General features: G+C 47.2%; 1 long non-coding RNA gene across 1 annotated transcript; it reads left to right on the top strand.

Moving 5' to 3' along the window:
* The first annotated feature begins 401 nt into the window (after positions 1-401).
* On the top strand, positions 402-26,804 carry LOC124090111 (uncharacterized). Its single transcript, XR_009226502.1, has 2 exons — positions 402-479; positions 26,595-26,804. It is a non-coding gene; the product is annotated as an uncharacterized LOC124090111 (long non-coding RNA).
* Positions 26,805-27,973: the final 1,169 nt, after the last annotated feature.

Raw genomic sequence — 27,973 nt, 5'->3', positions numbered from 1 at the left:
TATGAATAAGGGTGAGACAGGAGTCAGGGAGAGGACCAGGAAAAATATTTGGCTTGGAGACAAGCACTCACAGAGGGCCTCAAATTTAGACTTTTAACATTGCTTCCATAAAAGGTTATAAAGATAGTCTTGGACACAGATCCTTTTCAGTCAACTCTACACCCACATCCCATGATTGGGCCATCTCACCTCTAAGGTGCTCTGAATTAATTTTTTTAAAGGAACTTCTATAATCATCCATGAATATCATAGTTATATGCCACTGTATTTTTAGTATTAATGTTATAATTTGTTAAATTATAATTAAAATATACCACGATATCATGATCCTGTTTCAACGATTCTTTAAACTAACCATAGCTAAGCATTTATGGACAGCTCCTGTGCTTTCCAAGCTTTGCAGCACAGCTCGTTGACAGTGGGACCTTCGCAGTCCCATTTCACAGCTGAGCAAATGGAGGGAGGTTTCCAGGCCACAGGTGAGCAGCCACAGCGTCAGGTGAGCCCGGGCCTCCTCAGGGTCCCTGGTGGTCCCTGGGGGCGCTGAGAGTGACTGAGGAAGGAAGGGCCAAGGCGCAGCCCAGCCTGAGAAGAAGTCGGGGAGGCTGCTCCTCCTTCCCTGTGCTCCCTGCGCCCCTGGCTCCAGGGCTCCCGCTGCTGGGGGTTGAGTCCTCTCCCACCCTGCTCGGCCTGGCTGAGCTCCCAGCTCCAGCCCCCCCCCCCCCCCCCCCCCCCCGGCTGTGGTCAGCTCTGGAGGACCCAAGGCCCAGAATTCCCGCTCCTCCAGCTCGGGTGGTCCTTCCAGGCCCCAGGCCGGCGGGGGAGTGGGGCGGAGGGAAACCCGAGGGAGGCAGGCGAGGGTGGGAAGACGCGCAGTCATCGCGGGCGGCGCCGTGGAAACCGCTGACTCTGCGGTCACCTGGGGCGCAGCGACGACGCAGTTCACCCGAACGCCTGTGAGGCCGGGTGGCGGCCGCTGCAGTGGGGCTCTGCAGGCTGGGGGACGCGGACTTCAGGGACCTAAAGGGGAAGCGCTGAGCAAAGCGAAGGTCTAATTAGATGCCCACAGACCACAGCGGCGTCGGCCGCCAGTCAACCGCGGAAACGCTGCCGAGGGTGGAGCTGGGTGCGGTCTCACGGGTTTGGAAAGCGTGCTAGGATCCTAAGCCTGAGTGGGGCCAGGATGCCATCGAGGGGAGTCACGGGTGGGTTCCGTGAAACCGTCAAAGGGCCAGCAGGAAGACCAAGATGCCCACGCATCCCTCAAGGGGGCTCCTCCACGTGGCCCCACGAATCTTAAGTAAAACCCCCAAATTGCAGTCTTTGTGCCTTAACGCCCCCCAGACGCCAGAGGGGGATGGGGAACGCGGGGTTGAGCTTGAAGGTCTGCCCCCTCTCGGCACCGCCCACGCTGGGTCCTGCTCAGTCCACTTGGAGCTGTGTTTAGGGTTCACGGTTCACGGGGCCGTTCTCTGTGCCCTGGTCTGCTGCATCCTGCCCTGCTTCTGCACAGTCTTCAGAAACAGCGCCATTTAAAATCGGAACTCAGATCCCTAACCCCCACCTAGAATAAATTCGCACCTCCTCCTGGTTTACAGATCCCGTGTGGTCTGAGCTCCGCAGGCTGTGGCCGTCCTTCCCTGGGGTGCGGCCAGCCCCAGCCCCCCAGCTTTCCTCTGCCTTCCTAAGCTCAGCCTGGGCTCCCAACCCTCCTGGAAGCCTCCCTTCCAATCTGCTGGCAGAAGTGCTGGGCATTCAGGCCCTCAACAGGGGCCAGCTCTCAGAGAGGACTTCCCTGATCCCCCACGGGATTGACTGCATCTCACGACCTCGCGTGGCCCTGTTTCATTTTCTTCCTCAAACTTCTTGCTATTTAAAAACGTCTTCTCATGCGTGTAATTCTTTCACTTTTGTTGGTTTGCCCCGCCCACCGCGAGGGTGTAAGTCCCACAGCCCTGGAGGTTGCCTGGTCCCCACTGCGCAGCTTCTGCCTGTGATAATGTCTGGGACTGAGTAGGTGGTCAGCAAATCCTTGTCGAAAGAATAAGCGAAATAATGAATACTAGGCTTGAATTCACAGGCCCCACAGGAGTGCAGAGTCATGGGGATTCTTCGAGGTGGTGGGGTGGGCGTTGAGCTAGTTTTTACCTAATCTTCAGGGAGTCTCCAAGTAACATCTGGCTTATGAATGTATTTAATTATACTCTACCTCATTGCAAAAGAATTTGTGATCATTTTCAAAGGTATATATGTCCTTATAATATATTCTATAGATTTATGTAAATTATGATATATAAAAATTTATTATACATTTTAATACATATATTTAAAAGGAAAGGGAGAGTATGGGAAGGGAATAAGCATTGAAAAAATAAAATGACATGGGGCAAGATTAATAATTGAAATAATATCACCAAGTTCTTTCTACCTTGCTGGAAGTGGACTTAAATTTAACTTTGGACCTCTAAATTGCCAGCGGTAGATTATCTACACTAAAGTCCCTAAAAAAAAGAGAAAAGTATAAAATCAGCCCTTAGTGCATTTTTGCTGGTTAGCTGTGAAACGTAACAACTATACCTAACACTAAATGTGTCCCCAATTAATGTCACTCTTCTTATATATAGCACTAAATTCGGTTTGACATTAATGTTTCTTGATCATCTGCACCCAAAGGGCTTATGCACCCTGACACCCCCGTGTGTCTTTCTCTTGTGCCGCTGGAGCAGTTGGGGGGGAGGGGATTCTGCCCACCACACATGGATGAGGAGCTGGTCTCCAGGAGGAGAGCCAACCCGCCGCCCCCTGCAGGTTTGAGGTGGCTGACTGGGGTTTTGCTCTCCTTCAGCAGGTTGGAGTTCATTGTTCTCAAGCTTCCTCCTCAGACCTCCTCTCTGGGATGAAGCTCCTCACTCGGTTTATTTTTTTCTAAAATCTCTCTTTTCCCCAAAACTCTTTGGAGCTTCCCTTCTTCCTCTCTCTCCCTCCTTCTCTCCAACTCTCTCTCCCCCTCTCTTTCCCTGTCTTTCTGCTCCCTCTCTTTCTCTCCTCTCTCTCTTCTGTCCCCCCTCTCTTTCTCTCCTCTCTGTCTCTCTTCTCTTGTGTCTCTCTCCCTCCCCCCTCCTCTTTCTCTCCTCTCTCTGTGTCTCTCCTCTGTCTTTGTCTCTCTGTCTCTTTCTCTCCTCTCTCTGTCTGTCTCTCTTTCTCCTCTCCTTGTCCCTCTCTCTCTCCTCTTTCTGTGTCTCTCTTTGTTTCTCTCTGTGTCTCTTTCTCTCCTCTCTCTCTCCTCTCATGTCTCTCTCCCTTCCCCTCCTCTGTCCTCTCTCTGTGTCTCTCCTCTGACTTTGTCTCTATCTCTTTCTTTCCTCTCTCTCGTTCCTCTCTCTCTCTCTTTCTCCTCTCCCTCTCTCCTTTCTGTGTCTCTCTCCTCTCTTTGACTCCCTCTGTCTCTTTCTCTCCTCTCTCTCTCTTTCTCCTCTCCCTTGTCTTTCTCCTCTCTCTTTGTCTCTCTGTCTTTCTCTCTCTCCTCTCTCTCTCTCTCCTCTCTCTGCCTCTCTCTGTCTCCCCCCCCCCCTTTTGGAAGACTGTCCACAGCACCATGAGGAAGGCTGTCCACAGGAAGGCTGGCCATGGAATCCTAGCTGAGCTCCTTAACATCCAGCTCCCATGGCACCTGCCTCCCAGGGGGCAGTGAAGGCTAAATGTGCTTGTGAAGTGCTTAGAGCAGACCCTGGCACACGTGGGCACTAGCTGGGTGTCAGGTCATCATCACCCCACACCATTCCCCTCTGAACCGGCCCCTGGGCAGCAGTCGCCCTCCTGCCATGATGGGCCTGCCTGGAATCCCGTCCTCTCCTCCTGCCTGAAGAACTCCACCTTGCTGACTTGCCGACTTGTCTGACTCTCTAGTTTCCTCCTGTGGAAAGCTGCCCTTTCCTCGCCGACCCCCAGAGGCTCTTCCCTACCTGATCGTAGCTCAGAACACACCTGTTGACCCCTCTGTCTCCACAGAGCATGTCGGAGAACCTGTGTCTCCAGTGTCTAACCTGCTGCCAACTGTTAGCTTGTGTCGCTGTGACCAAGATACCTGACAAAAACAACTTAAAGGACACCTCGTGGTTTCTGAGGTTCAGTCCATGATGGGCTAGTCCCATGCTCTGTGCCCAAAGTGAGCAGCACATCATGGTGGAAAGCATGGTGGAGGGAAGCAGCTTAGGACAGTGGTCGGGAGGCCTGGATGGGGCAGGAGGGGCTGCAGGGAAGATGCCCCCCTCCAGGCAGCCCCCAGTGACACCCTCCTCCAGCAGGCCCCACCTGCCCACGGTCTTCACCCAAACAGTCATTCAAACTAGGAAGGACAGATGAGGTCACAGCCCCACAATCCAGACACCTCTCCTCTGAACATCCCTGCATTAACAAGAGGTTTGGGGACACCTCACATCCAAACCCTAACACCAGCCATGCAGAGATCTCACAATGCATTGCCCACTGAGCGAGGCACAGATCCCATTGGAGAAGATCCAATCACAAAATGGTGCCACTGAATGGCTCAGGTCTTGCACATATAAGCTACCTAGTAGCTCCTTTGCTCTTCAGGCTGGGACTAAAGAAAGACTTATTTTTACTCTTCATTGCTTGAAGAAATTCAGATTTAACTCATCATGGTAAGAGATGAGGTCCTATTTCCCTTACAATTAACATTTCAGGGAAGTGGCGTAACGTGTGGGGCGGTACCCTTTACTGCTCACTGGCTTCATGCCCAATTTCTGCCCTTTGTGAGATTGGGGTGCATTAGTACATCTGCTTGGGTTTCAGTGTCCCCTCTACAAAATTGGCATGCTCTTGCTTTGTCTTTCTGTCTCATTCCTTGTGATGAGCTGACATGATGGACAGGTGGTGCACAGCACCCCTCTGCAGGTGTGAGGTCATAGATTATCTGGGGAGGAACCTTGGTGCCTAGAGTTAAGCACCTGTCTGAATAAGGATAGGAAAGTGTGGTGGCTGCACAGCTGTCTGCAGATGTCATTTCTTCTGAATCAGGATTCAGTGGTGAGGCCATTTCTGTGGGGAGCCATTCTCGCACGTGATTGGGCACCTCCCGGATTGGGTGTGAGGCGCTCTGGCTAAACTGTGTCAGAGCTTTCCCCACCCTCTCCAGGTGCGAGAGAGAGCCTGTCCGTGTGGGGGTGTGACTGACCACTGACCCTGAGGCCAATCACTGACCCTGACCTTGGAATGCTGCCTCCCCTTGACCTTCATTGGACGGAATTTTCCCCTGAATTTCTTGTTCCCCAATAAAAGGCCACTCCCTGGCGTGCTCTCTCTCTCCCTCCTGCTAGCCCTGAGTAAGCCTTGCTGCCCTACCGGGTGGTTCGAGGTGTGAGCCAGAGAGATGAGAGCCGTCTCGGACCTGGCCATAGAAAAAGGTAATTGAGTCTGTGTGTTTTATTTTGATCTCACTAGTTAACTTTTATGCCACGAACTTCTTTAATGAAACCAGTGTGCTGGTCGCCTGGTGGACATTTCCACATTGGTATTTTCCATCACACTCTCCATTAGGTGTTAAGAGACATTCCCTTGCAGATGGCATAAAGGTGCTGGTTTTGGAGGCAGAGTGTTGGGGCCTGGGGGGTGGGCATCGAGTGCTCCAGGGAGGGAATGACAGGCAACTTTATGCAGGGACAGTGGGCAGGGCTGGATGACAGGGGCACCAGGCACAGGACGATCTGAATCATGGCAGTGTTGATGCAGCAGGGAACCATTTGTTGGCCAGAATATGTCAACATTTTTCTTTGCTGCATTCTGATCTTGCTGTGGTGAGAGCAAAGTGAAACCAGGCACCTCTGTGAGATGTGGGAGCTTGTTCGCGAGGAGCTCCAGGCTTCGTGCACTCCTCCCAGAGAGTTTTCAGAGCCAAACGTGGGCTGGCTTTTGTGCATAAATTGCAGTGTGCCTTTTGCATTTGGTGGGAGCTCCCTGAAGGGAACACCACAGCTGTGACGCACAGCAGTCCCTTATAGGAGCTGGCGTGAGGCATGAGATTCATCCCCCCCCCCCCCGCCAGGGAACGCCAGCCTGTCGCCAATGTTGCTGGGTCTCCCACCATTAAATAAGTATATACATATGCCGCTTGGCTCTGTTTCCAGGTCTCAGGCTGCAAGGAAACCAGGCACTGTTCATAATACTATTGCCACAGCCGCAAAGCCAGGGAGGTCACAGGTCACAGGGACTTCGGATGATGCTTCCCATTATTTACTCTTACTCCTCGCAGTGTTCCATGGGGTGACAATCTCTCCAGTGTCCATTAGCTCTATGAGTCAGTCTTCCTGTCAACGAGTCTATAAAATAAGGACATCTCCCACACAGACCAGGGTGATCACAGCCCCCCTCGATTGGGTGGCAGGGGCCTTTCTATCTGGAGAGCTTAGGTGACTTCTCCAACATGGCACAGCTACAGTTTGAGCCAGATCCACATGTTTTGATGCTTCACCTGTAAATAATCATAAACCACTGTTCAATCCAACCTATCTTTCCATTTTTATCAAACAACGAGAGGATCGTAACTATTCCTGTGTCTAGGTAGGTTTTTAAATAAGTGTTATTAGTGCCCCTTAATACCTCATAATGGTGGGCTTCCTTGTGGCTTATTTGTAAATACTTATGATACACTTTAATCACTTTCCCCTCTTGCCACCCTCCCCATCCCTCTCCTTCTCTAATAGAGACACTTATGTAGATGTTTCTCAATAATTATTGCCAAGACTTTTTATTTTTCTTCAAGCACCATTAAAAAAAAACAACTGAGCACCTTATTTAGAACCAAATAATAGACCATGGAATCAAATATATGGTTTTTCTTTCCCATTTAAAAATTGTGTTAACTACAAATATTTATTTAAAATAACATTATCCAGCCCTTGGCTTATTCCTAGGAATTTTAATCTGTCTTCCTAACTCCACTGCCCCAACCTTCACCACCAACCTGAAGGCTCTTATTGAAACTGCAATTTTTTGATTCTGGGGATTGAAGCCAAGAGCACTCTACCACTGTGTTACATCCCCAGACCTTTTTATTGATCGAGTGATTGATTGACACTGGGGATTTAACTCAAGGGCACTTAACCACTGAGCCATATCTGTAGTCCTTTAAAAAATTTTTTTTTGTTGTTAAATTTTGAGACAGGGTCTCTCTAAGTTGCTTAGAGCCTCACTAAGTTGCTGAGGCTGCTTTGAACTAGAGATCCTCCTGCCTCCACCTCCCTGCCTCTGTGTCCAGCTCGGCACTGCATTTTGGTGGCCAGCTCCCAGCCTCCTCACCCCCAAGTGTAGGGCACCCATGGCCCATGGCTCTTGCCAAGCCCTCGCAGCGTGGCCTCACTGTTTCCCACAGCTCATCAACATTCCTCTTCACACTCACACTAGTGCGACTCCTCTGTCCTGCAGACCCTGCTTTTCCCCCCGACTTCTCCCTCTGGTTCCACGCAGCCTCCGCCCTGCGAAGCAGCCACCAAGCAGCTGCAAGGCCATCAGGACCAGCTCTCCCTGAGGCCAGCTCTTCTGATGCTCCATCTACGTCCCCTGATCTTCTTTACTGTTCCAAATATAGTTACTCATGCTTTTGATTATTCCTTAGTTGGCAAACAGGTGAATTTTGGGGCCATCAGGTATATTGTCAGCTCCTGAAGATGTCAACTGACATGTTCTCTGTATCCTCCAGGGTAGTCAGCACATTGCTAAAGAACAGGAGAAGCTCAGTGTACACTCACTGGGTAGCCAGATTGGAAATGGTTGAACTTGGATTTTAAAATCCTAGATTTCTAATTTGTAATACACTCATTAATTTATGATTTTATTTAAATAACGTTCTAAAAGAATCTGAAAGTACATGAGTAAATGTTGCGTTACATAAAGAATCAAATAGCCATGTAATGGAATACTACACGGTCATTTAAAATAATGTTCTTAAAGAAAACGTTATAATGTCAAGTACCTTGCAATACACTGGTAAGTTAAAAATGTTATAGGAAGTGTGTGCCGAATAATCTCAATTTCAAAATGAAAACTTCAACCTTATCAGGACATTAAAGGCACCATCCATAAAGAAAGAGACTGACAAATTAGACTTTATAAAGGACTTCTGTTCATAAAAATATACCTTTAACAGAGTACAAGGCAAGCCTGATAGAGGACTCATATTCACAATATATAAAAGAATTCCTGCAAATCAGTAAGAAAAGAAGACAGCACTGTGAAAAGATGAGGCAAAGGCTGGAACAGGCAAACAGAAGGTATCCAAAGGGGCAATAAACAAATGAAGAGGTGCCTAAGGCCGACAGCCATCAGAAAAATGCAAATAAAAACCAAAATGAGATATCAGGATGAGCCTATTTCAGATGGCTGAAATGAAAACACAGACAAAACCCCAACACTGAGGATATTCAGTGTTGGCAGGGTGCAGGGCAACTTTCCGTGACCTCCCATCACCGCTGTCCTGTGCAGGGTCCCGTGTTTCTGCCGTTCATTTCCATTTTTGCCGGTATATGTGCTCTTTGGTAGTTTTCTAAGAAAGTGTAGATGAAGTCAAGCCTTGGGGGTCCTCTTTGAACTTTGGTGGCATTTCTCCCTGTCTTCTAGCATCTGGTGTTGCTGTTGAGAAAGTCCGAGTTGTCTTGATTCCTGTTGTACTGCAGTCACCAGAGGCCTTAGGGTCTGACCTGTTGAGAGCTGTCCAGGGGTTGCCTTCGGTTACTTTTGTTGTTGTGTTTCCTTTTCTCTTTCTCCACCAGAATAGGTTTCCTGACGTCCGTCTTTTTCCATCTGAAACCTCAGTTCTGGAAACTTTCCGTATCATTTTCTCCATCTCCTGTCACCCGTTCTTCATCTTTGCTTCCTGGACTAGAGCTCTTGGACTTTGGGAATTATCTTTTTTCTCTTTTATTTTTTCATTTTCTTATTTATTTTGTTCTTCTTGTTGATTTCCTTTTTTCATTCCATTTCAGCAATAAGATCACCTGAAATTCAACTTTTGAGTATGATATTTTGTATGAGCTATTCCTTGTTACTCAATCATATCTTTTTCCCCAGGTTTGATTTATTTAATGGACGCAGTAGCTTCTCTCTTCTTCCAGAAACCATCCGTTCTAAGTTTCAGTGATTTCTTCTGCTCCGTTCACAATCTCTCTTTCAGCTCCCTGGCTTTTGTCTGTGTATTTGTTTTGGGGCCACTTCTTTTCCCATTAGAAGATTTCTGGGGTGTTAGTGATCCTTGGCCCTGTTCACACTTTAGAGAGAGGAATCTAAGTGTGCAAAGCTCTGAGTGTGGAGATAGCATGTCTCACCTGGTGGGCCTCTCTAGAGTCATCAAGAAGAAAAATGTCAACTTCAGTAATAACAAGGTCCTGAGATGATTTCCAAAGAAGAATGTGACCTGTTCACTACCAATGGTTCACAAACAATGAAATTCTGCTCTCCAAAGGAACAGGTGGGTAGATGCAGAAGGGAGTTATTAGATTCTAGCTGAATGGTACCCTGTAGAGAAAGTCGAAGCGACAGATTCTCAGTGGAGTTCCTGGTTTATAAGGAGGTTCAGCAGCGCTCCTGGTTCCCAGTTCCCAGCAGGTCCACATGCGCCTTTCAAAGCAATTGTTAGGGAGATGAACTGACAGAATTTTAAAACCCATGGGTGCCTCCTGGACCACTTTGAAGAACACTGTGCTTCAGAGATGACTGTGTCAACAGAGTACACCTCTTCCTGGTTTCCCTCTCTTCTTCTTCTTCTTTTTTTTTTCTTAGCCATCTTACAAACATTTGCATTTAAAAGCACCTTGGCTGATCAAGCATCTGGGTTATTGGGGTTCTTCATTTACCAGTAATTAAAACTGCAATCCAAAGGATGCAAATGAGAATATTCCTCAAGGTTACTTTTCCTGTCTTGTTAGCAGAAAGTCTTCAAAATACAGTATTTTAAAGAGTTTTTCAGTAGATTCTGAATCCCTGGAGATACTCGAGGGGAAAATGCAAATGTCATCAAAGCCTCGTTAATTCATTTTCCTGTGCAGTGTGCCATTAAACCTTCCTGTCATAATAGCCTCGTTAAGTCATCACCCTTGCTTTCTGTGCCTTTCCTATTCTCTCAGCGTTATTCATTGGTGACCCCAATACCGTAAGCACCTTAGCTCTCCTCATTTGCCCACCCCCCTGCCTGGCTTATTTGGGGCATGGAGTGAAATGCCACAGTGGCTACCTGCCTGCATGCAGGTGCTTGGGGACGATCATGCAGCCACAAGCATCTCCTTTTAAAGGGAATCCCTCAGCTGGTTTTTTACAGCTAGATAATGACAGGAAGTTGTCACTGACCTAAAGACAATCGCTTGTGTATTACATCAGAAAGGAGCTAAGAGTTGCAATTTAACTCGTGAGATGTAATTTGAAATGTTAAAGCACAGCCAGCTGATAAATTGCCATGCTGTGGGAAATGAAGTAGGGCAGAGGACAGTTGCCCTGGTCCATGTCATGCCGTGGTGGTTGCCGCTCTGAGCTGCGTCTAGCGATCACTTGGGAGCCTTAGACAAGCCCTGAGTCGGGGGGACTCTATTCCAGGCCAACTGCAGTGGGATCTCTGGAGTGAACCTTGAGGCCTGGCCATTCTGAAGTTCCTAGGTGGTTCTGATGCCCTGGGAGAGTCAAGGATGACTGAGAGGACAAGAAGGGTCCTGTAGCACACAGGAATAGTCAGGTTCCCTGACTTCCCAGCTCTGGGTCAGGCACAGCCTGGAGAAGGTGCAGCCTTGGGGGGCCTACGGTCCAAGCAAGGGGGAGACAGCACAAGGATGATGGCTGAGAGACAGGCAGGGCTCTGGGAAGGAAAGGCCACTGCAGGAGGATCAAGGGTCCTCCAGGTGCTAACCGGGCTTCCTCTCTGTAGAGACAGAGAGCAAAGGCAAGCGGGTACTGGATGGGGCAGTAAACCCCTATCCTGGCCTTGGGACGCCTATCCACTCCTGTTGCACCACCCACCAAGCACTCTGCATCGATCCTCTCTGGAACTCCTCTGCGGAGTGTCATTGCGGATGGAGAAACTGGGCCTCAGAGATTTGGGGAGTTTGTGCAGTTTCTGGTCCCCTCTCCCATCAGGGAACCCAGCCTAGGTCATGCAGCTGATCTGGTGGGGAGGGATCAGAGACGGGGGGAGCCCCAGCTGTCTGCAGCTGTGAGGTCACTGTGTATAGGGGGCATTGTAGGGTCAAACTGGCCTTGTCAGGAGCCCGGGTAAGGATCAGGAGGCTGGAAGCCTTCAGGGTTGGGCACAGGTCAGGAGTGGTCCCCTCCCAGCACTGGAGGCAGAGACCCCGCCCATGGTTGGATTCTTCCACCACCTAGAGACAGCTCCTGTGTGAAGCAGAAAGTTCTGACACAGCCCTCTGGATAACACAAATTCAGCCTTGAAAAATAGCACTCATGATTTTGGTGTTTTATATTACTAAGTAAAAATAGGATATAGCATTAAGCAATATGGGTCCAAGACTGCTTCACCCAGACCCGAACCCAAGGCGATAAGGAGACAAGCAGCAGGAGATGATCTTCTCCGAATCGACTTTATAATTCATGATATGGTTCACAGATGGGCATTATTAACTGTGCACACCATCTGCCGGCCTCCCACTTTACATCATCACTCTTGCTAAATAGATGTGATGCTTTCAGAATCATTATTCAAATTTTTTTGTGTCCTCTAAATCTCAGTACCTTACATCTAAACCCTCCATGCCTGACCCCTGCCGGCCTTGCTCCAGTCAGGGGCCAGAGGTGTGTCCTGAGAACATGGATTAGAATGAAAACAACTAAGAGGTAATGGTTTCCTTCTTTGGGCTGTGAAAAGTGTAAAAGTATGAATATTCATGGCTCCCAACAATGCCAACTCCTGTGACGCGATGAGCGCACTGGACAGACCCAGGAAGGACGGGCTGTGGTGGAAGAGAGCAAGCAGGTGGCGAGGACGTATCTGAACTCAGCCTGTGGGACTCTGGCTCTCAGAATTTCTTCTCACCATGTTATAACCCGTCTGTGCAGGTCCCTGAACACTGTCCTTGCCTCCCGGAGCTTTCTGTCTGGCTGTGCCCACAGTGCCGGAGTAGGAGAAGATGAAGAGCAATTCATCATTGGCATCAGACTAAAGCCACGCAAGATGGGGGACACTGGGTGCTGAAGTAGACGGAGTCTCCAGAGATTCCCTCTGGAACTTCTCGTTCTGGATTACTCAAGATTGAATGCTTATCTCTGTGATTTATTTCATAGTTGCATCTGGGGGATGGATTTTACCAGCACACGATGAAGTGGTTAAATGGTACGAGAGGGTATACATTCAACAGTAACCTCCCACCTCTCCGCAGGGTCTTGGCAGAAACAAAATTCGCCCCCAGAAGGTTCAGGTTAAGAGCCTTTAATGAAAGGGCTGCTTACAGAAGTGTGGGCCAGGGAATGTGGAGGCCCCAGTGACCAGCAAGGGCCTGGAGGAGGAAGCAGTGTTGGTGGTGCCCAGCAAGCACGAGGCCTGAGGGAAGGAGCTGGCCATGGACCGGTTGCCAGGGCAGGAAGCAGGGGAGGAAGGCCTCAGTCAGAGCTCCTGCAGAAGCCTCCACTCTAGACCCAATAGGAAGCCAGCCATGAAGGGAGGCAGGATGGAGGCCCCGGAAGACAGGAGCAGAGCCAGAGGCAGGGAGACACCCACCACAGCACCCCTGACCCTTAGTCCCCAAGGCAATAGTGGGTGTGTTTTCTCAGAATCACCTAGGAATAATAAATGCATATAAAACCTGCCGGTGTGTATGTCAGCCCATTTCTACACAAATAGTAATGAAACTGCCCCACCTTCCATCCCCACACTCCAAGTGCATCTTGGAGTTGGGCCCCTTCTCGCATCCATGAAGCTGGACCAGAGGTTCTAGAAGCACAGCCCTTGGTTGGACAGCATATGTATCACCTGAGAACATTCTAGAAATTGAAAGAGGTTAGAGATTGCATGGGTGAGGTACAATAATGTGTTTGAACAAGCTCTTTGGGTTGTTCTGACACACTTTCAAGTTCAGGAGCCAGAATGAGGCTGGGGTCCCACCTGGTGGAGGCTGCCAGCACCTCACAAGTCCGTGTCGATCTGGGGACCCTCGTGGTGCCAGGCTGTGTGGACGTGTCTTCCCACCGTGCTCACCAGCAAGAGAAACAAGAGGCGATGAGTGTGGATTCAGTGTGACATCAGCTGTTCATGCCACCAGAGCCTGGAAACCACTCTTCCTGCTGACGTTCCCCTGCCTCTCGGTATGTTTAGTTCTCTGGATGCAGACACTGTGTTCGCCTGGGTTTGGTGCAGCGTGTGACGCAAGGCAAGCTAAATATAACCCGGAAGATGCACGCTCACCCTGTGCGTGGGGCTGGCCTGAGCTTGGGGTCCACAGCCAGGAGGCTGGCAGCCGTTGCCTCAGGAGGACCTTCCAGGGACAGTGTTCACTGCGGCTCAAATGCCTAAACCCATAAAGCTACGGGCGCCACAGCAATGGACACCTTGGCCTCCAGAAGCTGGCAAAGCAGCTGGGAGGCACTTACTGGCTTGGTGACTCTAGGATTATCCCTGTGCTTTGTTTGCCTGCCTGTCAAATGTCAGGGCCAGGAGCTTGCCCAGCTCTGGGGAGCCTATTCAGGTGAACACAGTGCGAGTGGCGCCCCCTGAAGGGAGAGGGGTGAATTGCTGACAAATGTGAGCCTTTCCCTGAGGGCCTGGTCCACCTTGGGCAGAACTGGTCTGCCTGGGCGGGGAGTGAGCCCTGGGCTCCACAGTCTGAGATGCAGTCCAGGCTGCTTTTCCTGCTAGACCTTTCCACTCAGGAAGCTCATTCACCTGGGGGTCTCATGGGAGGTACCCCTGGACCAGTGCCCAGCACATCATTGCACATGATCAACATTTGTTGCAAATGAAGAGACACAGGTCTCAGTCTCCTGCTCGGCGAAGTAGAGACAGTGATATGGTTTCCCTCCAAGGAGTCAAGCAGGGGCACTTGCCCAGGCAGGGCTGGGCAGCACGTGTCTGTGACTCCTGGCCTGGCCATGGGTCCTGGACAGCAGAAAGGCTCAGAGTTGCTTTCCTTCCAGAATAAGTGCTACTTCTGGTAAAATGGCAGGGGAATTCCTGAAAGTGTCATAAATGGAGATGTAAGTTTATTTCCTGCCAAGAAAGATTGTTTGGGGACAGTAATTGTCAGCTCCAAAGTGAACCAAACCCTTATTATTCTTCTTCTTCAGGGAAACGCAAGTCAAAACCATAATGAGATATCACCCCACATTTGTTAGGATAGATATAATCAAAAAGACAGCGGTTAACTCGCTTTGGCTAGGGTGTGGAGAAGGAACACTGCACAGTCATGAGCGTGCACATGAGGATGAAAAGGTGGAAAACGTGGGGGTTCCTGCAAAGATTAAAACACAGCTATCCCATGACCCCAGAATCCCTCCGCTGAGTAAATGTCACAGGAAACAAAATCAGAATCTCAGAGCATCCGATTCCCAGGTTTATAGTGGCATTTTTTCACAACAGCCAAGATAGGAAACAACCTATGTGTCTACAAACAGAAATTGGTAAGGAAACGTGGTTTGTGGAAGCAATGGAAGAACAGGGAATCCTTTCATTTGTAACAATATGGATGATCCTAGAGGATAAAATGAGAGGAATAAGCCAGACACATAAGAGAAACGCTGCAAGATAGCCAGCTTCTGTGTGGAGGCTCACGCAGTCAACCTGGTGGCAACGGAGCCCACTGCTGGGGGGAGGGTGCATGGGAAATGGGGACATGTTGGTCTAGGCGTAGAGTTTCAGGTGCAGGGTGAGTAAGTGCTGGACACCTAACGGACAGCACGGTAGTTACAGTGAAAAGCAAATTTGCTAAGAGAGCAGATGTCAGTGTCCTCACCATACACACAAAGATGCCTCTGTAAGAGATGGATGGGTTCCTTAGTGTGACTGTAGTAATCAGGTCACCAGGCATGTGTCTATCAAAACATCAGGTTGTGCGTTTTAAATATGTACAATTTCTATAAAGATAGCGATCAACTTTAAAACCTTTTTAAAATGCTTATACAAGGCTAGGGTTCGCATGTAACACAATCTGGCCCTCTTGTGCACTCCTGGACTCAATTGTCTTTGAGTCTGTGACTGAATTTCTCTAGTGAATGCCGTCATCCTGTAAAAAACTGTAGAAGTTGGAACCCAGACCTTGGAGAAAGGCAAACTCAATGCCTTTATTGGTCTATGAAATAACTGTATTGTTTCCCTGTAAAATTGTCATCAGAAGCAATCTGGGGGCTCTGCCTTTGATTTCAGTCCATCCATTTGGCTCTGGGAGTCCGGAGCCCCCAGAGATTAAGAGCTCTCAGAATCAGATTCCTGCACAGTAACTTAATAATCAAGCAAGAAGCTGGGCCACTCACAGAGCTTACCAATCACCATTAACCTTGGAAAGGGGCCTAACCCCGCAGAGACTTACCTTATCTGAAAATGATGGGGTGATGGGGTGGGACTTAAGGGTAACCAAAGACCGTTCCTTACCAGAAATTCCAGGCGTCTCGGAGACTCGTTTAGTTAAAATAAAGTAGGGCTTAAAGTAATGCATCAGAAACAACGGAGACCTCGGGCCGAGCAGTCACCGTCAAACCCTGCATGTTGGGCTACTTCCCTGTGAGCCACAACGGTGAGCCTCAGGCTCCTCCTGCCCTGGGGATGGACAGTGGCTATGCCTTCAGGCTGGCTCGAGGATTGAGAGGCCCTACAGAGGTGGCCAGGTTCTGCATGGAAGGTGCCTCTGCTGTCATGGTGAGGCAGCTGGTCTGGCCTCTCCAACCTCCTAGTCCCTCCCTCATGAGGACTACTTTGACTTTGAAGTCAAGAAAGTACTTGGAGAAAGAGACTGGAATTCAGAGACACCAGCAGTTTCCTGAGTTGGTCGGACTCGGGGAGTGACAGCTGGGAGTGTCAGAAGGAGGTGGAGTATTGAAAGAGAGGCTGTGGAGAACTGACGAAGAGCCGTCTGTCTGTGCTGCCGTGCCACTCGCTGAGGTTTGGAGGTACTATGGTTTGATCTAAGTGTCCCCCAAACCCCATGTGTGGAAGACCTGACCCCCAGGGCAGCAACATCCAGACGTGGCTTGGGAGTGGTTGGACCATGAGGGCTCTGACCTCATCAGTCCCTTTGGTGGACTGATGGTCTGAGTGGAAGAGTAGGCAGGTGAGGCCTGGTGGGAGGAAGCGGGTCACTAGGGATGGCCTGGAAGCCACCTGCCCCGGCCCCTTCCCCTTTTCCTCTCTCCATTTCCTGGCTGTTATGAGCTGCGCAGCTGCCCTCCGCTGTGCCCTCTCATGACGCTTTGCCCTGACTCAGGCCCAGCAATGAAGCTGGCCAGCCATGGGCCTCTGAAACCATGAGCCCAGTAAATCTTTCCTCCTTTAGTTATTATGTCAGGTATTTTGGCCTCAACAGCCACAAGCTGATTGTCACGGGCTAGTAAATAACACCTTCCTCTTCCAACCTTGTGACCAGTTGAGAGGTTGACACAGTCTCTCCAAGATGAAGCTCAATGTGACACCTTGCAGCTGATAAAAGCTGTCTTGGAGGACACGGCTCAGCTTGGGGACACAGGTCCCAGCACTCCTCCTGATTGGAGATTCGGTGTGTCTGAACTTCTGTGGAAAGCCTGGGCCACTACACGCCTCCCTGGAGGGCCTGCTCCCATGAGCCCACTCCTGGGGTTGCACAGCTGCCCCCTGTGCCTGGGAAGACTGGCCAGTACAGGACATGCTCAGTCTGCGTGCTCGGGTATGAGGGGGTGTAGGGGCAAAGGCTCCCCAGGAAGGAAAGTTCCCAGTGCCCCCCAAGAATGGAGCCATTAATCCTTCACTTCTTCTTGTTGTGTTCTTTTTAATTATGCATGACAGTAGGGTGTGTTTTGACATATCTTACCTACATGCAGTGTGACTTCCCATTCTGTGGCTGTACACGATGTGGAATCTCACTGGTCGTGTGTTCATATATGAACATAGAAAAGTTATGTCCATTCATTCTCCTATCTTTGCCATTTCCCTCCCCCTTCTCTTACTCCCATTCCCCCCATCCAATCCATGAACCTTCGCTCTTCCCTCTCCCCTGCCTATTGTGAGTCAGCATCCACATACCAAAGAGAATATTTGGCTTTTGGTTTTTTGAGATTGGCTTATTTCACTTAGCATAATAGTCTCCACCTCCATCCATTTACCAGCAAATGCCATAATTTCATTCTTCTTCATGGCTGAGTAATATTACACTGTGTATATGTACCACATTTTCTTTATCCATTCATATGTTGAAGGGCACCTAGGTTAGTCCCATAGCTTAACTATTGAAATTGAGCTGCTATAAACATTGACGTGGCTGTGTCACTGTACTATGCTTACTTTAAATCCTTTGGGTATATTCCAAGGAGTAGGATAACTAGGTCAAATGGTGGATCCATTCCAAGTTTTCTGAGGTATCTCCATACTGCTTTCCATAGTGGTTACACCAATTTGCAATCCCACCAGCAATGAGCGTGCCTTTTCCCCCACATCCTCGCCAGCATTTATTGTTACTTGTATTCTTGATGATTGCCATTCTTACTAGAGTGAGATGAAATCTTAGTTTTAATTTGCATTTCTCTAATTACTTGTGATGTTGAACAATTTTTTCATATATTTGTTGAGCATTTGCATTTTTTATTCTGTGAAGTTCCTGATAAGTTCCTTTGCCCATGTAGTGATTGGGTTATTTTGTTGTTTGTTTGTTTTGTTTTGTTTTGTTTGGGTATTAAGTTTTTTAAGTTCTTTATATATCCTGGAGATTAATGCTCTTTCTGAGGTCAGGTGGCAAAGATTTTCTTCCATTCTGTAGGCTCTCTCTTCATGTTCTAAATTGTTTCCTTTGCTGTAAAGAAGATTTTTAGTTTGATGCCATCCCATTTATTGATTCTTGATTTTACTTCTTGCACTTTAGGAGTCTTGTTGAGGAATTCAATTCCTAAGCTGACATGATGGAAAGTTGGGCCTACTTTTTCTTTTGTAAGTGCAGAATCTCTGCTCTAAAAGGTCCTTGATCCACCTTGAGTTGAGTTTTGTGCAAGGTGAGAGGGGGTCTAATTTCATTTTGTTACATATGGATTTCCAGTTTTCCCAGCACTATCTGTTGAAGAGGCTGTCTTCTCTCCAATATGTGTTTCCGATGCCTTTGTCTAGTATGAGATAACTGTGCAAAATGTGGGTTTGTCTGTATGTTTCTCTGCAGTCTACATGTTTTTGTGCCAATACAATGCCATTTTTGTTACTATAGTTCTGTATAAGGTCTGCTATTGTGATGCCTCTTGCTTCACTTTTCTCCCTAAAGATTGCTTTGGCTATTCTGGGCCTCTTATTATTCCAGATGAACTTCATGACTGCTTTTCTATTTCTATGAAGAACATCATTAGAATTTTAATAGGAATTGCATTTAATCTGTACAGTGCTTTTGGTAGTATGGCCATTTTGACAATATTCTGTCTATCCAAGAACATGGAAATCTTTCCATATTCTAAGGTCTTCTTTAATTTCTTTTTTTTAGAGTTCTTTAGTTTTCATTGTAGAGGTCTTTCACCTCTTTTGTTAGATTGATTCCCAAATATTTTCTGCGGGCTATTGCGAATGGGATAGTTTTCCCGATTTCTCTTTTTTAAAATTTTTTTTTTAGTTGTAGATGGACACAATATCTTTATTCATTTTTATGTGGTGCTGAGGATTGAACCCAGTGCCTCACATGTGCAAGGCAAGCGCTCTACCACTGAGCTACAGCCCCAGCCCCCCTGATTTCTCTTTAAATTGATTCATCCCTGATATATAGGAATGTGTTTGATTTATGGGTGTTAATTTTATATCCTGCTACTTTGATGAATTCATTTATGAGTTCTGGAAATTTTTTGGTGGAGTTTTTGGGTCTTCTAAATATAGAATCATAGTTTGAGTTCTTCTTTTTCTATTCATATCCCTTTAATTTCTTTCATCTGTCTAATTGCTCTAGCTAGAGTTTCCAGGACTATGTGGAATGCTAGTGGTAGAAGAGGGCTTCCCTGACTTGTTCCAGTTCTTAGAGGGAATGCTTCCAATTGTTCTCCATTTAGAATGAGGCTGGCCTTGGGTTTAGCATAGATAGCTTTTACAATGTTGAGGTATGTTCCTACTATTCCCAGTTTTTCTAGTGTTTTGGTATGAATGGGTGCTGTATTTTGTCAAATGCCTTTTTTTTACATTTTGGGGGCAATCGTGTGATTCTTATCATTCTATTGATAGGATTAATTACATTTATGGATTTCCATGTTGAACCAACCTTGCATCCCTGGGATGAACCCCACTTGATCATGATGCAGTGTCTTTTTAATATATTTTTGTATGTGATATGCCAGTATTTTTTAAAAAATTTACATCTATGTTCATCAGGGATACTGGTCTGAAGTTTTCTTTCCTTAATGTGTCTTTGTCTAGTTTTGGTATCTTTAATCCATCTCTTCTAAGGACACCTTTAGGAGGTGGGAAAGAAGTGTCCCCTTTGCCGACATCTCTGTGCTTTGTGCCTGTTTGGAACTGAAGCAATGCTTTGCAAATGAGAATGAAATAGATCTTTATTCTCTTTTAATTCCTTTCTAGTGATCTTAGATAAAAGAATTTTATTGGGAAAAACTATACAATACATTAGTATCATAAGTGGGTAAATTAATGATCTGTTGCTGCATAATAAGTTACTCCATAACATAGTGACTTAAAACACAATAAATACCAATTTAACGTAGTTTCTATAGGTGGAGAATTCAGGAAGGGCTCAGCTGGGTGCTTCTGGCTCAGGGTCTCTGGTGAAGCTGTGTTTGATTGTCACCAGGGACTGCAGGGCTCTGGTCGTTGGAAGCTTGACCAGGGTGGGAGCACCCCCTCTCAGGACAGCTCACATATGCGCCTGAGCCTGAAGAGGTGCGCGAGCTCCAGGTAGGAGGACTCTTTTCCCTCCACTGGGACATCTCTTTAGGGCACTTGGGTGTCCCCAGGGCATGGAGGCTGGCTTCCCCCAGAGTGAGTGGCCTGACCACAAGCAAGCAGAAGTCACCACGAATTCTGAGACCTGCCTCGGGAAGTCACGCGCCTGCACTCCATGTGCTCTTATAGGTATGCGGATCAGCCCTGTTCCCACAGGGATGCCACACACGTGTGTGACACACAGCCGTCTGGAAGCTGGCTAGTCGTGGAGGGCTGCATCTGTTCTCTTCACTTCTGGGAGAGCAGTCAGTGAATCTGCTGCTGGTCTTGGAGAGGGGGAGCATTATTAATCAGCCTTTCATGGATACAGGCTGTGAAAAGATAGGCAGATTGAGACATTTTTTAATCCACTGGTGTCGGAAAGCTGGCCTTCTTAGACTAGTATTTTCTGAGCCCTTACTTTGACGTAGGTGTTATAATTTACTTGCACAGATCAGGTCTTCCTTGTAACAGCCTGTGAGGTGGGACCTATTTTTATTTCCATTTATAAATGTAGAAGCTCTGGCCCAGAGAGGTGAAGTGCTTGCCTGAAGGCACAGAGCAAGGAAGTCAGTGTTAGAGCCGGCATTCAATCTCAGATGGGTAACATAAAGGCAAACTTCTCAGACAGTTGGGGAGGGTGATTCTCAGACTAACACATCCCCACTACCTGGAGGATCTAGTTGGAGTGCAGCTGTTCCAGTGGCTTTGGGCTGCCCTGAGGTTTGGCGTAGCTGGCAGTCCCCTAGGTACTGCTGCACCTCCTCACTAGGAGGTCGTAAAAGCCACTTCTGGTGCCTATCCTAAGCAGCGAGGACTTCCAACAAGGGTACCTGATACAACTAATTGTCAAGGAACTGGCAGAACCCACTGCAGATGGCCAGGCCCCTACCCACATCCATGGTGGGGCCCCTTCCCACCTTCTTTGAAGGAGCGGAACCCAGGGGCATCACCTGCGGATTATCCTGCTACTCCAGGGAGAGGGGAGCACTGGCTTGGGCACTGCAGAGGCAGGCTGGGAGCCCCAGACCAAGCCCTTCCTGAAGGCTGCATCTTTTCTCCAGGGCCACACTCTCCTGGGCCATCACTCACCTTTGGGCACCCTGAGAAGGACATCTGCTCCTGGGAGTGCCTTCGGGACCAGGCAGGAAGCTGGATTTCTCTGCTTCTCCACGCACAGCTTTCTCCATGGAGGAAAAGAGGGGGCATGTGTTGATGTGTGTGTGTGTGTGTGTGTGTGTGTGTGTGTGTGTGTGTGTGGCTGAGGGCACCCCAGCTGGGCAGGGAGCTCTGGTCTTCCTCCTTGTTTGTCCCCTATGACTGTGATAAAAATACAAAGCCTCTCAGCATGTGCACATTGCTCTGTAGTGTTTCCTAGAGAGAGACAAGATAATGAGTATTTTTCTTAGTGCATCCATGAAGTTAACACATAATACATTCTTAATTGCATTTAGGAGCATTTATTCAACTGAGTGTAACTAGCAATTTCAGAAAATGCCCAATAATACGGATGTTATGGCGCATTTGGAGAGCTCTGCTCCAGACGCCCAATCGCAGCTCAGCCTGGCGCCAGGGATGGGGCTTCTGGTCCCTGCGCGGGGGTTCATCGGGCTGCTCTGCAGAGGGACCCAGAGCCCTCAGAAGACCCCTGGAGCGGGTCGGAGGTGGAGTGTGTAGGAGGGCGCTGGGCCAGGGGTCTCCGCCCTGGTGGGTGCCATCGCGTCTTGCACAAGGCAGGAGGGAAGGAGCCAGGCCCTTCTTGTGTTGTGAAGATGCAGCAGTCACTGTCCAGGGGACAAGCGGTCCAGGTATCCTCTTGGGATCAGAGACGGCTTCACCAGGCGCCGAGTCAGCCACTGCCTTGATCTTGAAGCTCCCAGCTTCTATCACTGTGGGCAGTGAATCGATGCTGCTTATAACCAGCCGTCTGTGGTCCTGGTTTGGGCAGCAGCAGCAGCGAGGCCTCTGGTACTTCTCCACCCTCAGCTCCAGCAAGAGCGGGTGGGGTCCTCGCCAAGGGTAGGAGCAGAAGAAGTCCACTCCTTTCCCTTTTATCTGGTGCCTCCCCATGTCACCTCTTGCAGTGGCTGCACACCACTGTGGAGGCCCCTGTTTGGAATTGGGGCTGGACAGACAGATGGGCAGGAAGCTGGGCCTTGTCCTTCAGAGCCCACAGCACCTGAGGGAAGTGAGCTTTCCAAGCCTCATGTTGTTCCTCTGCATAGGCAGGAAACAGTGAGCTGTTCACACCAGTCAGATACTTCTCTGCATAGTCAGGAAACCGTGGTGCTGTTCACACTGAAGTGGCACCCCCTTTCTCCACAGAAAAGCCCTCTTCACCATGGCTGATTTTAGGACTGTCAGCAAAAGAGTCTCTGCGAAAGAGTCCATTGTAGATAAACTTCCTATTTTCGTGTCACCCTGTTTTACTTGGCCACTGGCCGGGAAGATACCAGCACTCCAGGTGCTGGACACCCCCTTACTAGTTTTTCAAAAACGTATCCAGTATAGTACTTTAAAGAAATGTGCAAATAAGGCCTCTGGCCTTGAGCTGGGCTTCACAGAGATGTCTACATTTTTAAGATAAGTTACAAATGGGCTCCATGGTAACAGCTGGCAGGGGGAGGAAAGAAAGGGAAGAAGCTCTCCCCTTCTCAGGTGTTGTCCTTGAAGAGTTAACTTGCCCAGAACAGTGAAAGGAAAAGCTGCTTTTATGTGAACTTCTTCAGACTGTGAACTTCTGAGCCCCTCCCCTTACATGGTGGGTATAAAACTCTGAAACTCCCTGAACTCGGGGTTGAGGGGATTAATTGATCACAGCAAAAGCTGTGCCCTCTGAACCTGGCTGCAACCAAATAAAACTGTTTTCTGCTATCTTTGGTGCCTTGCCTCGTTTGTCCCTACAACAACACCACAGTCAAATGCTCCTCTGCATAGGCAGGAAACAATGTGCTATTCACACCACAGTCAGATGCTCCTCTACATAGGCAGGAAATGGAGTGCTGTTCACACCACCGTCAGATGATAGTGCTGTTTGTAATTTTTAATAACCCCTGTTGTTTTCCATGGTAGTTGCAAATTGTACATCCCACCAACAGTGCCCAAGGGTTCCAATTTCTCCACATGCTCATATTTTCTTTTTTTTTTTAAATAGTAGCTATCCTAATGGGTATGATGTGACCCCTCAATGTGGTTTTGGTTTGTATTTCTCTGATGATATGAGATACTGGAACTGTTTTCATATGTTGGCCATTTATAACCATATTTGGAGAAATGCCCTTTCAAGACCATTGCACATCTTCTAATATTGTTATTTGATTTTTGTTGTTGGGTTATATTAGCTTTTAAAATACTGTGGATGCTAATTCCTCACCAGATACGTGATTTGCAAGTGCCTTCTCCCCTTCTGCATGCTGCCCTTGCCCTGTGGGAGTTGTGTCTTCTGTTGTACAATCCTTGTTTCCATTGGATGTAGTTCCATCTGCCTACTTTTGTTTTTCTTGCCTGTTCTCTTGCTGTTATATACGTGAGATCACTGCAAAGTCCAACATTCTCTTCTGGGAATTGTATAGCTTTAGGCCTTGCATTTAAGTTTTTAATCCATTTTAAGTTATTTTTTTTTGCTATGTTGTGAGCCAAGGGTCCCACTTCTTGTGGCATATGCATACACAGTTTTCTGAGCATCATTTGTCAAAGGGATTGTCCTTTCCCTGGTGAGGGGTCTTCACACCTGGTTGAATTTCATTGGATCATATGTGAGGGTTTATTTCTGACCTCTCTGTTCTGCAGTGTGGTCTATTTTCTTTCTTATGGCAACACCACACTATTTTGATGACTATAGCTTTGCAATGTTTTGAAATCAACCTGATTCTTCAGGTTCTCTTGAGATTCTATATAAATTTTGGGACAAATTTTTCTATTTCTGCAAAAAAAAATGTCATTGGGATTTTGATAGAGATTGCATTGCAGGCATAGATTGCTTTGGATAATATGACCTCTCAACAATATTGAGTCTTCCCATTCATCAATGCAACATAAGGTGTTTTCCCATTTACTTGTGTCTGTTTTAATTTATTTCAGCACTGTTTTGCAGTTTTAAGTATACAAGTCTTTCACCTTCGTGGTTAAATTCATGCCTAAGTATTTATTTATTTATTTTGACACTACTGTAAGTGGAATATTGTTAACTTCCTTTTCAGGTTGTTTACTTTTAGTACATAGAAATGCAGGCTGATTTTTGTGTACTGATTTTTTTTTTCCATTTTGTAACTTGGCTGGGTGAGTTTACTAGCTCTAATACCTCTTTGTGTGTATGTGTGTGGAATCTTTGGTATTTGTGCAGATAAGATCATGTTGTCTAGGGATGGAGATGATTTTACTTCTTCCTTTCCAATTTGGATGGCTTCTCTTTCTTTTTCTTGCATGATTGCTCTGATTTTAATTCCTCTTCATTTTAAGGATTAGGAAACTGGGCTTAGAGAAGTTAATCAGCTTGCTGGAGGTAATACAGCATTTATCAGAGTCAGAATACAAACTTGTGACTCTTGAACTCTATAGCAAGGAATTCAGTTGACACTATTGAAAGGCTTTTACCTGGATGAGATGGGAAGGGTGGGGTCATTTCAGGCAGAACGATCAACTTATTTATAATGGTATTTTCCCCCCAACTTATTTATGATTTTTTTTTGTAGTAGGGATTGAACCCAGGGGTGTTGTACCACTGAGCTATATACCCAACCATTTCTAACTTTTATTCTGAGACAGATAATATCACCCCTGACCAGGAGACAGATCTCATTTGGGCATTTAAACCTTCTTTTATTCTAAGTTGCTTAGAGCCTCACTAAGTTGCTGAGGCTGGCCTTGAACTTGAGATCCTCCTGCCTCTGCCTCCTGTTGCTGGGATTACAGGCGTGCACCACTGAACCTGTCTTCTGGACTTCTTTAATATGTCCCTCTGATATGTCTTTCAGAGATTGCCACATTTCAAATCACTAAACTCAAAGATATTTATAACAAAACTATGCTGAGAATAATTTCACCTTTTTTTTTATGATTTGGAAGACAGTATTTGCTCTAGGCCCGGTTTGAAGAGCAGTGTTAATTGAAATAAATCTGGGCCAACAGTGAACATGCAGTCTAGCTGCCTCTGTGGATACGTCCTTCATGGCCACTGGTGTTCCTATAATTTTATTGTGTGTGTGTGTGGGGGGCGGTTCCTCTCTCTCGAACACATGGATTCAAACTTTTCAAGCTGACAAAGATCATAGGGAGGAAACAAAAGGGAGAATAAACAAGAAGTAATTTGTTTCTCTTTTCCTTTTCCACTTTTCCTCTCCTTCCCATATTTCTCCCTCTCTCCGTATTACAGAAGTAACGTATGCTGCTTATTAACTGTTTATAAAGCAACATGATTTAAAAGCAGAACCATCTACTCTAATCTCTGCCCCATCTTCACCAGTTTTGATGAATCTCCATCTACACATATGCCTGCAAAATTGTTTTTGTCCTCTTTAAAAAAAAAAAAACTCAACCCCAAACCGGTATCACACTGTACTCAGGAATTTGCAGCTTCCGTTTAGTCCCCTCCAAAAGGGCACAAATTCTCTGTGTGACTTGAGCAAATTTTATTTATTGGGAAGTTAACCTCTAGACTCAACTAACCCTTCGGACATGGTTGCTCTCTGATGTTTGAAACTCTGTGGCCACAGATAAATCACCCGCAACCAGGAATCAGATCTCATTCAGGCATTTAAACCTTCTTTGCCACACACACACACCTAACCCCAGAATCAGGGGAAGTACAGCCTTGGGGAGGACTCCGGGACATAAAAAGGAAAGCCCTGAGGAGGCCAGTCATTCATTCCCAAGAGCAGGCGGCCTGCCATTTTCAAGGTCTGGCCTCCTGTCTTCTCTTTGGAGTGGCTGCTCTTTGAGAGTCATCATGTCTACAGTGTCACCCTCCTAGTAGTACTGACCGCCCCACCAACGTGTGGTCTCAGAAAATCAAGTCTGAAATGTTTACAGTGTGTACACCAGACACGGTGCTCAACATCTTCTGGAGTATCTGATATCTCAACCATGTATATAACGTGTGATCTTATCTAGCACTGTATGTTTTCCTTATTTTACAGATGAGGAAACTGAGGCTTATGGAACTTCCATATCTCATCCATAGTCACAGAGCTTGAGAGCCAGAGAGCTAGAGCATGAAGCCAAGAAGCCTTGCTCTTACATTAAGTGACCCCAAAAATGAATGCCCAAGTGTATCAACAGGGTGGGGACAGTTACTGGGACTTCTTTCTCTGGTTCCTTCAGAGAGGCACTCTTGGCTATTTGGTCATCAATGGGCTTAGAAAGAAGAACGAGGTCTGGGGATGTGGCTCAAGAGGTAGCGCGCTCACCTGGCATGCGTGCGGCCCAGGTTCGATCCTCAGCACCACATACAAACAAAGATGTTGTGTCCGCCGATAACTAAAAAATAAATATTAAAATTCTCTCTCTCTCTCTCCAGAAGAAGAAGAAGAAGAAGAAGAAGAAGAAGAAGAAGAAGAAGAAGGAGCTTCCTGATAGCCATGTGGAGATTTGCTCTTCTGCCTACAGTTTAAATGGACCCTATCGATGATTTCCTGCCAGGCTACGTTTCATTTTCTCTGCATGTTCCTTTTGGTGGGTGGAGGAAAAAAATGTGTGAGAATCATCCTCCAAATAAAGCAATCTATGAGCCTGGCTTATGAATTTTCTAAAGTTTATTTTTATTTTCCAGGCTTTCCTGTACATTTTTGGAGGGTAGATGTGTGTAATAAATAAAAGGAAAGTGATATCCTGAAACAAGGATATTTTGGTAGAACACAACCAGAAGTGGATCTTTCTTCTCCTTCACTCATCACTGTCCACTGAGGGCGTTCCCAGCCAGCAGCCAGCAGCCAGGGTGGGAGTGTCCAGATGGGTGACCTGGCTCATTGCTTCTTTCTGAGCTTAAAGAAATTTCAGCCTGAAGCCCCGTCCCTTTGGAACTTGAATGTGGCCTCATGTACAGGTGTTCTATAGTTGGTCCTGAGACCTGCCTGGGCTGGAAGTGGGGATGGGAGTCCTGAGAGGCTGTAGAGGGACTGCACTGCTGGGTGGCCCCTCCTCAGCTACGACATGGGATCCAGGGTGGGAATCAGGGGAAAGGGTTTTTGTTACTCTTTTTGGACCTTACCCTAGATGACTGGACAATGAGATTTGTCTGGAATAGGCTTGATGATCTGGGGGAAGATATTGAAAACAGAAGTTTGAGTCAGTGGTTCTCATAAATAGCTATTATATAACCATCTATCTGAACTGTGCTGGAGCTGAGAGAAGGGGGCACAGCTTCCAGAACAGTCCACAGCCTTGCGGGTTCTCTGAACAGCTCGGAACTCTGGAACTTTCTTTTTGACTGGGAAAAAGAATGAGCAGCTCATCAGTTACATATGTGGGTTTGTTCAGAGAATTTCTGTTGGAATCTGTAATTCCAAACCCACCAGGCCTCCTGTTCCCTTTCATGACAAATATTTGGACACCCTTTCACTATCCTGAAATGAAATTTATGTATGACCACCCTGAAATAAATATCCTCTTCTAATAGAACAATAAAGGCAAGTAATTCTTAGTAAGATATGCATCTCAATTTCCAAATACCCAGATAAGACTACTGTTAAAACAGTTTAAGATGAAAGCACAACTCTTACCCAGATATAAAAGTGAGCATATGTTGTATATTTTAATTAAGTCATGATGAGAACCAGGCTAGTGTTCTGACCTGCTCTAGAGAGAGGCCACAGGGTGGGCCATGGATAGACCAAGAATGTAAAAAATGAATGCTCAGCTGGGGACAAAATTCACTTCTTCAACAGCGAGGAGACAAATCGGCCC

Source organism: Marmota monax, unplaced genomic scaffold (assembly GCF_021218885.2).
Source record: "Marmota monax isolate L192 unplaced genomic scaffold, Marmota_monax_Labrador192_F-V1.1 WCK01_AAM20220418_F8-fsc00256, whole genome shotgun sequence".
Taxonomy (NCBI): domain Eukaryota; kingdom Metazoa; phylum Chordata; class Mammalia; order Rodentia; family Sciuridae; genus Marmota; species Marmota monax.
Note: the sequence above shows the minus strand (reverse complement) of the source record. Positions and strands in the feature narration are given on the sequence as shown.